A 13,799-nucleotide genomic window follows, 5' to 3' on the forward strand; every position below is an offset into this window, starting at 1 on the left:
GGTTGGGGTTTTTTTTGGGTTTTTTTTGTTTTTTTTAATCTGAACCCATTTACTCTTTACCATGTCAACTTGGTTCCAAACTGTGATAGAGCTCTTTCTGGTGTGGCTGCAGGTGCTGATCAGACAAGGAGCTAGGCTTTGCTTATGTTCCTTTTGGTGGCTGTTTCCAGTGCAGAGAGAAGGATTACATAAGAACAGGAAAGCCCAAAAGCACCCATGAACCAGTCCCAGGTCTGCTGGCTGCCTCCAAGAGCTGCCAGACACATTACCCATTGCCACTGCACAGATATGCTATGCCCATGAGCAGTGTGCAGCATCTCACCAGTGCAGCACTGGGGTCACAGGCACACTTGTTCTCCAGAAGGATGCAGTGGCCATGTCTCCAAGCCCCACTTTGGAATCCACATTCAAGCTTAATGAAGTGAATGCCCAGGCACGGGTGTGAGAGGGCACATCTAGAGCACACTGGCCAGAAGGATCTACTGATCCCCAGAAGGGGCTCACGGCCTGCCTCACCCCCTCATTTGCTGCAGGACCTGCCTGACTCCTTGGCAGAAGCAGCACTCAGTGGTTCCTCCCTGTGCTCCTCTTCCCTGTCCCATTTGTACAGCAAGACCAGCAAAGAGCTGACAGGTCCAAGAGCTCCCAGACTGATGTATGCACTAAGAATGGCAGTAGATGCCACTACTGTAAGGCTTTTCATATAAGCTCTGACTCTCGCTCCAGACACAGCCACAGTCCAAACACACCTATAGAGACCTCTCCAGCCTCATTCACGTATGATGAGCTTCACTGTGCTTACCACACCACTGAACCCCATCACAAGTATATCTGTACACACATACCCAGCAGCCTTGTTTTTCTTCTGTACATACACCCCTCCCAAACCCTCTTCCCACTCAGTGGTTTGTCCCCCTTCTTCCCCCAGACAGTGGCCAAAACTGACAAACAGCTGTCCTATCCCGAGACAGGATGTGCAGAGCCATCAGAACTATGTTATCTTTATTCCCCCCCCCGCTTTTTTTTTTTTTTTTTAATTCTTTCTTGTCTTTCCCTTGTGCCTCCTTCACTTCTGCTGTCTCTTGCACTGCCTGGCACCACATTTTACCCACGGCTGTCTTCATTTACCAGTCCTGCAGAGAGAGCAAGTATGCAGGGGGTAAAAAAGGCTGCAAAGGAGGGTCACAGCACAGAAGACAAATGGGCTCAGGGCAGGAGGAAGGGCTGGCCATTTGTCCAAAGCACAAAGGCAATGGGACAATCAGGCTGAAACCAACTGGAGAGGAACAGTCAAGCAGGAGAAGGCAGAGGGGACAGGTTGAGTTATCTGCAGACTCTACCAGGCTCCCCTCCGTGTAGATGGAACCCACCTTGCTCAGCAGCTGCAGGAGCTCACATACTTCCACTACATGCTTCTTGGCCAGCTGCAGGATGTGACATTAGCAGCACCAACGCACACAGCTTGCACTGTGTGGCCTTGGCTGTAGCCATCTGACATCTTGACCAGGGCACTGATGCCCAACCTGCCGGTAAGAACATCCCACTAGCTTTTGGATCAGTCACTGCCAGGTCTCTGAACAAAGCAGAGAGCCCATGAGAGGACACTATGGCAGGAAAGGTGGAGATAGCACAACAAATAGCCAGTCTCCTCTGGCCAGATGAGGGGCTCAGTGCAACAGCCCCAACTTGGGGAACTTGGAGTACAGAGAAGGCCGCATTCTCTTAGAGAAGAGGAAAAGGAGAAACTAAGGAGAACACTTAGTTTCTCTCCAACCCGTCTTTCCACCTCCTGCTGCTCCTGCCACTGGAACCAATAGCATCATGCTTCCCCCAGCCATGGGCTTAGGCACAGAATCCAAACCTAGTCCTTCATGCACAGTACTATTCACGCACCCTACAATCATCCAGGAAAGGCATCTAAGAGGAACACCCTGACTGCTGGGCTGAGACCAGGTCCCTAGCCATCACACCCAGAATGCTGGCAGAGGGCAGGCAGTGCTTTCACACTCAGGCAGTTTCACAGACCTTGAGCTGAGTGGGCATACATTTCTGCCTTTGCACCAGCAACTGTGGAAATTTCCTCCTGTTCCCATGGATAACAACAAAAAGAAACCCAAACAAAAACACTGCACCACAAACCTCCCCCCCCCAACAAAACCAAACAAACAACAAAACAAAAAAAACACCAAAAAACAAAACCAAAACACAACCAAGCACACACACATACACACATACCCTCCTCCCAGCAGAGCCTTTCCTTTGTGATTGACAGGGCTCTGGCATCTGCCCTGGCCCCACAGCAAAAGAGGTCCTTTGCTTTCTCTGCCTGACAGGTCACAGGAGGGAAGTCAGGACCATCTGTCCCCTCAGCATTGTCATCTGGCAGTTGTCATCCAGCTACTGGCACAAGGCTTTACCTTCAAATCCAGTTTACTGGCCCAACTCACTGCACACTCCACGGTGGGCTGTGTAGTCTGGGTAGGGAAAAAAGCAGGCTCCTCCTCACTGGTTTTGCATAATACCTTCACATCAGGGGCTGCACGGATCAGCAGCACCCAGTCCTCTGGCCCCAGTGATTTCAGGGCCTTTAGTAAGTCCTTCCTCAGATGCTTTGGATCTGTCTATGAGGAAGAAGAGGGTCCTCAAAGGTCAGAGTGAAGGGGATCATGTACAATCCCACGACCCAATGCTGACCAGAGGGAAGAGGATGCACATCCTTGGGAAAAAAAAAAAAAAAAAAGTGTTGCAATTTTTTTTTTCAGTGATCTGTCCACTTCTAAACATTGTTGCTCTCATTGCAAGAGATTTGTTTTATCTCTTACTAAATTATCTATTTATTTTATGATTACACCTGCCTCGTGTTGGGGGCCAAGATGAACAGAGTGAAATCAGAAAGGTTACAGCACATTTCTTGTATACCAGAGCATGAGAGATGTTGGAACGTCTCATACTCGGGGACATTAGAGGAGTTCAGAGGATCAAGTCCTGTCTGCAGGTTTGCATGGGGTCAGAGGCTGACAGTCACTGGCTTTTGGGAAGGCACTCCCTAGAGCATACATAAGCAACCACCCACCCCCGCTAGAAGCAGGGACCACCCACTGTCAGTACATCTCCAGACATCACACCTTCCCCACAAGAAGCAGTAATTAAAGGCAAAGCAAGGAGAACAAGGTTGAGTGGATAACTCCATCTATCAGAGAGAGAGAGAGAGAGAGAGAGAGAGAGAGAGGAGAGAGAGAGAGAGAGAGAGAGAGAGAGAGAGATGTTAAAACAAAACTGAGGTACCCAGCCACACAGCAGCTACCCAGACTAGTACAAAGAGACAAGGTAGAAATCTGTCCATGATGTAGGACAGAGAAAGGGTGTTAGAACTGGAATCTCTAGCCCAACAGTAGTGCAAGTGTGTCCATTTACACATGCTCATGTGCATGACAAAGTATGTCTGCCCCCAAAAGACAGATTTAGGGAAGGTACCTTGTTACTGGCAAGTCATCTGTGTAAGCTACAAGCCTAAGATATAGCATACGGCCCTATCAGGTCAGAGACTACCCAGGAAACCATGATTTCATGCAGATATTAGCTGGTTGTATACACTAACATGATGTATTAAATGCTGCCACCTTCAAATAGCACACATGAGGACACATAGTAAGCTACTGGAGCCCATACTGTGCGCTTTGTTTTCAAGTCTTGAACTATTAGCTCTTAATTTTCTACCTTAAGCATTAGTAAACCCTGGTTTTGTTTTACTGTTAAACCTCCTGGGTATACAGAAGCTGCTGTGCTGGATTGAAGCCAAAAGCAAAGTACACACCTCTACAATACAGTAGATGAAAGGAAAGAGGGATCCAAAAGAACTTGTACCCTGACCATAAGAAGGGGGACCAGCAGCTAGATCCTGCTAGCCTGCAAAAGGTTAATGCAATAACTGTGGTAGCCAGCTGCTGCTGTTTTGGGAAAGCCTTTACTCCAGCAAGCACAAAGAGTCCCTCCTGTAAGCAGAGGTAGCAGAGAGATCTCACAGAGCTTCAGACCAGGCTCCAAGGAAAGAATAAGTAGAACATGCCTGATCCTCAAGACAACATTACTGAGCTGAAGCCCTCATTCACAAACAGGGCCATGAGACATGGGGACCAGGTTAGAGACCCTCTTGTGGGTAGAGAGGGTTGTCCTTCAAATATTTCTCAGGACCGCTCTTGCGCAGCAGCAAGTTGAGGCAGTAGCCACCTTCAGTAATACCTTCTCTGCTGCTCAGGAGCAACTTGCTATGGCAAAAAGTCATTCAAAAGAGCTTTCCAGGCTCACTTACTTCTGACACAGGCAAGCCAGCTTCTCATGGAAGAGGCCCTGACAAGGATTAGCACATGGCAGGGATTGTGAATTGCGTTATTAGAAATTTATGGGTTTCTAACCCAGCTGGAAGGGAAGTTTGAATATTCAAGCTGACAGACCATTTATCTCCCTCTCTAGGTCTCACCTCCTTCTCCCCAGAAGGTTTCTTACAGTTTTCTTCATTCCCAACCCAGATTACTGATAGGTGTGGCAACTTTGCTAGCTGCGGTGTCAGAAGCAGGTAAGAGAGGCCTTAACCAGAGCTAGAGTACAGGGGTCTGAGTGGGGAACACCAGCAGAGACTTAGCCCAAACAGTCAATTCCAGATGAGCCAGCCCCAACTCTACCCACAGCCCTGCTCAATTACTAGTTCACTAGCTATGCATTCCTACCCATGATCCCTAAAACACTGGGCTCTTTTCCTGACCTTACTGCTTTCTTTGCCTTGTGTGGCTTCTCATCTTCTTGGTCCACCACATTCAGTATCTGTGGCTCCTCTCTCAACAGCTCATCATCAACCTGGAGAAAAGACAACCTCAACATAGCACCTGGCAGATTCCTGGTTCACCTCTAACACCCCACTGTTCTTCGGCTCTAACGAAGAACACTGACCCTAGAGGCCACATTAGCCATTCCCAACCTAACTCCCTCCTGCACGTGGACACAGATTGCACAGAGCAGTAGTAAATTGAGCTTTCTCCAGGAAGAAACAGCCTTAACACCTTCCTAACCCTGAGAGCTCTGCTCTTGAACCCCATGAATCACAAAAGCCTTTCCATTTCCCTTCAGCATCACCAGGCAAAACACCCACAGTTGCCAAGTAGGAAGGTCCACAGGGCACATTCAAGACAGTGAGGGTCCACATCCCTTACCTGCAGGCAGATCTCTTTTTCCACCTCTTTTCTCTTCTGTGTCTTGATCAGCTTCAGGTCACAGTGCTGGACTCGGTCTGCAAAGATGGGGCAGCTGAACTTCACCAGACTCACTCTTCCAGCTCCATTTTGCCCTACCTCGCAAAGGCACTGGGGCTCTTACCTCAGGCCTCTCTATCTCCACACCACATCTGTCAGGAGAACATCTCATCACATCTCTCATCCCCTCATTCATTGTCATGTCACACCTTCCCCACTTGTGTTTCAGCCCACTGCCACCATCAGGGAAGAACCGCTGCTTCCCCCCAGCAGAGTCCACCCTGTTTCCTACAGCACCTCTGAGCCATCCCCCTGAAGGGCAGCTGCACAGACAGCTGACAGACACGCAGCACAGCCTGGCTTGGATGAGCTGAACCACAACGCACATGAAAAATAAAGCCTGGCAGACAGAGCAGCTGGGTTCTCCCCACCTCCAACACAGCAGACAACACTCAGGGTCTCACAGCAAGGAAAGCCAAGCATCCCATGCATGTGCAAATCCGGACACCTGCATTTGGCATTGCCCACTGTCCACACTAAGATGTGCTAATAAGCAAGCAACTGGAAACCCAAGATGGGCTCGTGCTTCTTTCACCACAGCAGTAGCCACAAGAAGTGGCAAGTGGAGAGCAGATACCCAAAGCCCTATGTGTAGAAGATGAAGTGTAGTGTCCTGAAGAATAAACCCACCACAGACAGTCCTGTTCTTTGAAAGCAAGGTTAAGGTTTCAGCTGGAGCCTTACTACTCACAGGTACATGCAGAGGGAGGGAACAATCAGGGCAATACACCACAAAGCCATCTACAACCATACGCATATAAACCCTGCAAAGTTCCAGCCATTAAGTATCACCTTCTGGTTTCTTGATCTGTGTTGCATTTACAGCAGCTCCAGTCCCCTCCCAACCACAGCATGCAGCCCCCTTCCTTGGACAGTACATTATGAATGCTCCATTGACTGCTGGCAGGAACATGGATGAAGGCAGCACATCCAGGCTCAGTGCAAAGCACCTCCTTGCCCCAGATTATATCAGTTAGCACCCCTTCAGCATAAGGCTGTGGGACCCCAACCCCTCCATCCTGAGACCATCCCACCACATACACTTCCCAAATGCACTGGAAATTCAGATTTACCAGCCCTGGGGTGGGATGGGGGAAAATTCCACCTCCTGAGAAAGTTTGCTGCCTCAACCACAGATAGGCCCCATGTTTTATATCTTGCCCTTCCTCCTGATTTGACAACCTCTGCCCCTACTCCAGCTTTGCTTCTGCCCAGCAGTCTTTTCTGAGAAAAGGATGCTGGAACCATCCATTTCCTATTCAGGAAAGGAGCCAGCAAGGTCACTGTACAAGGGACATAGATGTCATAACCCAGCATGCCCTTAAATATACCTGGGGGCTTGATCTTCACCCCACTAACTTTTGGTCACAAGGTGGCACCAAGCAAAGCCACAGCTGGGACTCTGGCTAGAAGAGGCTGAACACAATCAGGAGGGAGAGGACAAGGGGAGAAGACTGAATGCTGCTCATGCCACCAAGGCCAACAGGACAAGGATAAAAGTGATACCAGAAGCCTTGTACTACAACATAGTTTTTCTACTTTGCACAGGTTGGGAGGACAGTGGAGGGTGCCCATGCAGCAGTCAGAGAGGAATGGGGATAGAGGGATAGGAGCAAGGCCACCCTCCCATTCAGCCACTAACCAGCACTCATGGAACTGCTGCTGAAGCTGCTGCTCCATCTGCTCCCTCATGCCTAGTCCCTCCAGCTTGTGGTCAGCCTGGCACAGGTGCTGCAATTTGTCTCCCAGCTGTGCCCAGAGCACAGCAGCTGAAAGCCTTGGGGCTGCAGGGTCTGGAGCCTGCAATAACACAAGTGCAAGGGCTTGTCAGAAAGCACAGTTCTGCACTGAGCATGGAGCACAGGTGAAGCACAGGACACCTGAGAGCCAGTCCCATCACTAAGCATGCCCCACAAATCCCCATTCCAAAGGCCAGCACCCAACTACTATAGCCATGCCCCCTGCTCCTCTTGCTGCAGATGACACCAGGCCTGCCTTATCAAGTAAATTTCTCCCTAGTGCCAAGCAGAAACAGCCATGGTGGGGAAGAAACATTAGGAGCATCAGAAAGAGGTTGTGTGGGGAGTGAGCAGCGTGCGTGTAAACGAGCCTGTAACGAGTTTGTAATATGCATGTGTGGCACGGCCTGCGCAGCGTCATCACAATGGCACAGGCACTTTCCCGCCTCATTGCCTCCCAAATGGATTTTAAATATCATTCCGAGGACACAATTATTTAAAACGCTGAACTAAACACTCGCTAATGGGAAAACGGCGTGTGGCCTGCAGCAGCCATTCCTCATGGGGCCACTCTGCCCGTGTCATCCTCTTCTCCAGCCCCACACCCTGCATGGGGCCACATGGAAGCATCCTCCTCCCACTTGGAGACCATGCAAGGTACCACTAGGTAACTGTCCTGAGCCCAGCCCAATACACATTGCTTATGCAAGAGCACACTTTTTGTCCCCATCCCATTTCTGTCATCAGGCCCCAGAGAAGCACTCTGCCCTGTCACAAGCTTCTCAGCACCAGGGGCACCACAAGTCGGTCACTGGGGCTCTGACAGTCCCTGTCTGCAGCTCCATACACAGGTATCAGGAAGCACCTTACCAGACAGCAGGTCTTTCAGTCTCCCCCCATGTTTGGCAGCAGGTAATACAGGGCTATACAAGGAGAGGACATTAGAACAAGGATGCCTTCTGACCCCCCTTGTTATATGGCCCTGGAAATTACAGATATCAAGTAAGACTTACTTTTTCCACATAATTAACTTGTGAATACCTCCCCCACCCCCACTGCACAACCCCAAGCAGGGGAGATGAAGGAAGGCAGCATTATTGTTGGCTACATCCAGGACTCCAGAGTGAACAGAGTATGAAGAGAGAGAACAAACAAGGAAACAAACCATTTGCAACAATCCTTGCTGGGGAGAACATAGATGGAGAACAGCTCCAAGGACACCATGGACCCTCAGTCCCATTACAGTGCTGGCAGCATCAGGAATAACAGAGCCTCAGACAGCAATGTGTGTGCTCATGGGGGAGTGTCTGTCTAACCTTCGATCATCACTCATCTCCCATTCTCCAGGCAGGGATTCTGGGCCACCATGAGTTACCAACTCAGAGTTACCATTACTCAGAGACAACAACCTACCTCAGACCAAACCAGAAAAGGGAAGGGACATAGACCAGCACTGTCCCCACACACCAGCAGCTGAGCACAGAGAGGATGAGAGTCCCTTGCTGGAACCCTGGCTGCACTTCAGAGGTTCATATTTTAACAGCTTTGGCATCACCAGAGCTATCCATCACCAGCTCATTTTCCTCTGAGTGCCGAACCATTCCTGCCTATGCTATTTGGAACAGTGTCTAATGATGCACCAGAGCAGCCACCTGGCAGCACTGCTGCCAAGGGATACAACAACATGGGAAGAGAAATGCACACAGGTCTGCACACTGGTGCCAGCCTCCCAAAAAGCTCCCTCCCCTCAAACCTGCACCACTCATCATAAACCAGAGAGATGCTCGCCCTCATGGTCCCCCCACCGTATGAGAGAAAAGAGCACATACTCTTAAGTCATTGTTCTCTTACAAAAAGGAAAAACAGAACACAGGCATTACTGATATTTTTATGAACACTTTGATTCAGTTTGTCACGCTATAGTGTTCTTTGAGGGGTTTGAAGAGTGGACCAAGGCAAAAAAAAAAAAAAGGTTGCTTCTAGCCCATGGGCATGTATAGCTTGGTAAGAACAAATCAGATGGACATAGACATGGGGCCAGAAACATGCAACATGACAGTGCTGCAATGTTGCAGCACTAAGAACTCACTGGGAGACTTGCAAGGACACAGGCAGACCTGGAAAAAGACAGACTCACACAGACCAAGGCAGTCCCAAGACATTTTGGAAGAGTGCCTGCATGGGCTCTGAGTTAAGGTTTGCTTTTTACTGTAACCTGAGTGCTTCTGGGTCATTCTCACAGTGACCAATTTCTTGTGAATCCCTGCTGGTTGGCACAGTCTACCCCCTCCTCCCAAACCAACTTCATTCAGATCTCACCTGATCCACTAGATCATCATGGCACAAACAGGGCATGGAGCCAGAAGCCCAGTCTGAAAGAAGCTGAGCTGTGGAGCAGTCCTCACAAAAGCTAATCCGTGCTAAGCATGCAGAGTGATTCCTCAGGAAAGGAAGACCGTATTTGACATTCTGTGCAGGTGTATCAGGGCAGCTCCATGGGGATGCACTGTGGGGAAACAAGCAGCACAACTCCTGCACAGTGAAAGATGAACCCGCCCCTGTATGGGAAATGCAAAAAAGACAATCTTGGCAGGTTCAGTGCAGAACTCGCCATTCCAAGAGCAACCATCTCTCCTTCTGCTTCTGAAGCTTGGTGCATCTGCGCTGCAGGCTGCCCTTCCAGATCTGTGAGGAAACACAGGGATGTAGTAAGAGGGATATGAGGCCAACTACCAACTCCATCCTTCCAGCCTTTAGGGAAAAAAAAAAAAAAAGAAGGGGGAGGGGGGTTTTTTTTTTTTTTTTTTCAAGCTATCCAAAGTTAACTAGATACAAGTGGAACTATTACCTTCTTTCAGGTGGCTGATATGATTAACCATGGACATTTCTGGAGCTAGTGCTAATTACTGTAAGGATGCACAAATTGCAGTACTGGAGAATTGAGTACCTGCACCACTAAAGCCTTACTCCTCTTGGGCTCACCCAGTGCTAGACACTCTACCAGACACTTCCAGGAGACAGCCGCTCATCTCCCCATAAATCAGCACCTTACCCACACAGACGGCCAGTTATCTGCTAAGAGAGCCAGGGTACCACAGAGGGAAGTTGCATGGTCCACCGGCAGCCTGCTTGGAGCTGGGCAGCACCAGGCTCCTGGCCATGCAGTAGAAGTATATTTGACATCAGGTAGTCAGAGAGAACCACCTCCAGGGCAGAAGCAGAACTGCAGCTCCAAGCTATTCATAAGCACTCTCCATCCCACAAAAAGCAAGACTGCGCATCCTAGGGCTAGCGAAATGGGAGTGCTGCTGGAAAGGGGGAGCAAACCCAGACACCGTGGCCTAGGAAGCAATAGAACAGACTGGACAAGGAGATGGACTGCTCATCTTCTAGATGCAAATGGCAGCCTGCTCACAATCCCACTCTTTGGCTGGACTCTCCCAGGCCTGCCCCCGATGCTCTGCCTCTGGCCGAGTCTCCCCCATGAACCTGGCTCACAGGCAGCCCTGACACAGCCAATCTGCCACCTGCACCAGCTGCATAGCCTCTCCCCACAGCACAACCGGCCACAAGGGCTAGAGGAAATAAAAGCAGCATAGCCCTGTTGGGCGAGATGCTGCTCCAACACCTGTGCTCAGGACCAGTTCCAGCTTGCAGGCAGGGCACTATGAAGAAAAGAGTACTCTTCAATGCTGTCCTACAGTCAAAAGGAAACAGAGCACCCAGTACAACCTCTTCCCTCCCTCCACCAGCTAGCCCCACACTGTAAGACCCATACCATAGCAGCAGGGCTGGGACCGAAGGTGATACACTTAGTCCCAGTTCTGCTGCCTCCTGTACTCTCTCTAGGAGGATCACATACATCACATCTCCACCCAGAACACAGCCCACAGCTTTCCTTCACTCCACCACAGACCCTGAGGTGGCACCTCCATGCAGGAACCCGGGGACAGCCCTGCACACCCTGAGAAGGTGCTGCACTCATGGGACAGTCAGGCTGTCCCACCACAGCCCAGGGGGTCATGCCCTCCACCATCACTCTGGACAGCACTCACTCAGCCCTGTGGGCTGCACAGGCTCCATGTGGAACACAGTCTCAGACAGAATCTGCTAATGCTCCCTTCAGGGCCCTGGCTCACTCACGTAGGAAGCACCTGGGGTTATGAACTTCCCAGTCAGCCTGAGGAAAAACAGACAGGGCCGGACATCAACATGACAGTCCAAGGCAGAACGCAGGACGCTCAGCCCTAGCCCAGTTTATAGCCCCGCAGGACAAAGTTGTCTCTTCAAAGACACTGGAAGCAAGAAGAGATGAGGTCCACAAGTCCTAGAAAGAAAATACCCTTTGTTTCTCCTGTCAGTCCAGCTCCTTTTACACTGTTTCTTCCTCCCCTACCTGAAAGGGAGAAGTTTTTCACCAGGAGGAAAAAAACCCAAACAAACAAAGAAACCCCCACAACCCACCAGAAATACCAAAACATCTTTGAAAACAGTTTATAAACATAAGAAAAACCCCTCTACCCACTGCTAACTGCGCCCCACTGACACAGAGGGATTTTTAGCAATCAGGAACCTGAAAACTGAAATAAGGACTTTGGAGAATTATGGAAGAACCCACCCTGCTTCCCAGAATGACCCTAGCTTTCCACAAGTATGCCCTGTAGTCTCTGCTTCTAGTTGTATTAGGGTTTTTTTTTTTTTTTCCTAACAGCAGGTGTTCATCCAGTCCTACCAAATAATCCAGATGGCCAGAGTTCAAACTGCCTCACAATTCATGATGCAAAGATTAAATACATGATCTGTGTTTTTAATACATTATTTTCAGGCAGCCAACACGAGGTTTTGCTTTTTTAGTTGCATAAGACTGAATACCAACTCCTGCAGGACTCGACAAGAAGGAAAGTCTCCATTTATGATATCTGTTAACGATTTGCTGAGAACTGGGGATAGCTCAGAGAAATCAACCTGCTATTGAGTGTTCTATAGTTGACATATAGAGCTAATTAAAGCCAAAGTGAATCTTTCTAAAAATTGTGACAAGTCTGATGTTATCAATCAAGCCTGTGATTTGGTAAAATAAGATATATTCTATATAAACCACTTCAATTACTTATGTTCCAACCCCTTAATTTATTATCAAGCAAGTCTTAGAGCAGGTTTCCTTTATTTTGCCTACAATTAATTCTAGACTGACCCACTAACCACGCTATCCTCCTTTCCCAGAGGGAAACGTGTTTCCTCCCTGATCCTTTACTTACAATTTCCTGCTACTCCAGTATTTTTTTTTTTTTAATAAATACCAGCAGACCAGAGAATTCCAGCCCATTTTTTTCAAAACCCAGGTAAAAGTTATGGACACACTGACCTTGAAACAGTTGTCCCATCTAGCTGCTATTTAACAGCTTTTTTTTTAACCTACAAATGAACAAGGAAGTAGCTTTTTTGTTTTAATAATAATTTTTTTTAATCAAGTAGAAAAAAGTTTATTAGAAACATAGTATTTTTTTTTAATCAAATAGAAAAAAGTTTATTAGAAACATAGTATTTCTGTACTTACTGCATACTTTGTCATTCCAAGATTTTTTCTTGTTGTTCTTTATATGTAGAATCTTGTATTCATTTCTCTACTACCTACAGATGCTTTTAACCTCCTTTACGCCTACAGTCAGCAAGTATTTTCCACTTACCATTTATGCTACATTTTTGTTACACCATCCTCCAACACCCCAGTTGCAGCCTTCTGTGAACCAAGTTTGATTTTCAGTCCAACTTCAAGCCCCCTTCATCAACAGGTCCCAATTCTACAGACATCTGAAAAGGTTTTAGAAAACAATGTTTTATCTTGCCTCCGCCTTCTTGAAACTAATTTGACAGAAAACTTTACTTACAGTTTTCCTCCTTTGAAGTTTTCCATCTGCTCATCATGCTTATGATGAGGACAAGAGCTTAATAGCAACCAACTTCAAAGTCCAGTGGCTAGTTCATCCTTATTCATTGTAAAGGGGCAAGACTACAGATAACTCATTTGAGCTGCAAAAGGTTGTACTGGAAAACTGCAGAATATTTAGGCACCGCAGCAACTTCACCAGTTTTATCAAGCTTCCAACACTGAGGTTCCCCTGTAACTTCCTTAAAGAGGAGCACGTAAAAGGCAATTCAACCAGTACTCTGTGATAAACTATGACAGATTCGTGCTCAATACTCTTTCTGGATCGCTAGTTAAAACCGATCCAACACACCCCTAGGTGGGCTAGGTCCCAGGCTGAAAGTTCTTGCAGTGGCCAACAGCATGCCAAGTGCACGTTTCACCTTTTTAACACTTGCATCCTTCCTGCTCAAGTTCAGACTAGCAATTTGCACACTTCCCCCTTAGGATACACCCAACCGATTCCTGAAGAACTAGCACGCTCGTGCTCTCTCACCGATGAGAGCTCCCATCTCCTCTCGCTCCTTACCCAGGCTGGACCACTGGAGACGTACCACCCGCGAGGAGAGCTGTATTTCCCATTCTTCTCCCTGTGCCTGCAGCAGCAGCTGCGGCCAGGGCACCCCCTCCGACCGCAGCCACGCTGGCGAAAGCAGCGGCCGCTCCGTACCGAGTAAGCAGCGGGAGAGGGCGACGGGCAGGATCGGAGCACAAGCCTTTCCGCACTTCCCGCCCCGGCTGAAAGCTCTGGCCTAGCTCCGCGGGCCCCACCAGCACCCGCTCCCCACGGAGCGCCACCGCCGCAGGCCCCGCCCCCCCTGGGGGCTGGCC

Source organism: Aptenodytes forsteri, unplaced genomic scaffold, assembly GCF_000699145.1.
Source record: "Aptenodytes forsteri isolate BGI_AS27 unplaced genomic scaffold, ASM69914v1 Scaffold466, whole genome shotgun sequence".
In the NCBI taxonomy this organism is placed as follows: domain Eukaryota; kingdom Metazoa; phylum Chordata; class Aves; order Sphenisciformes; family Spheniscidae; genus Aptenodytes; species Aptenodytes forsteri.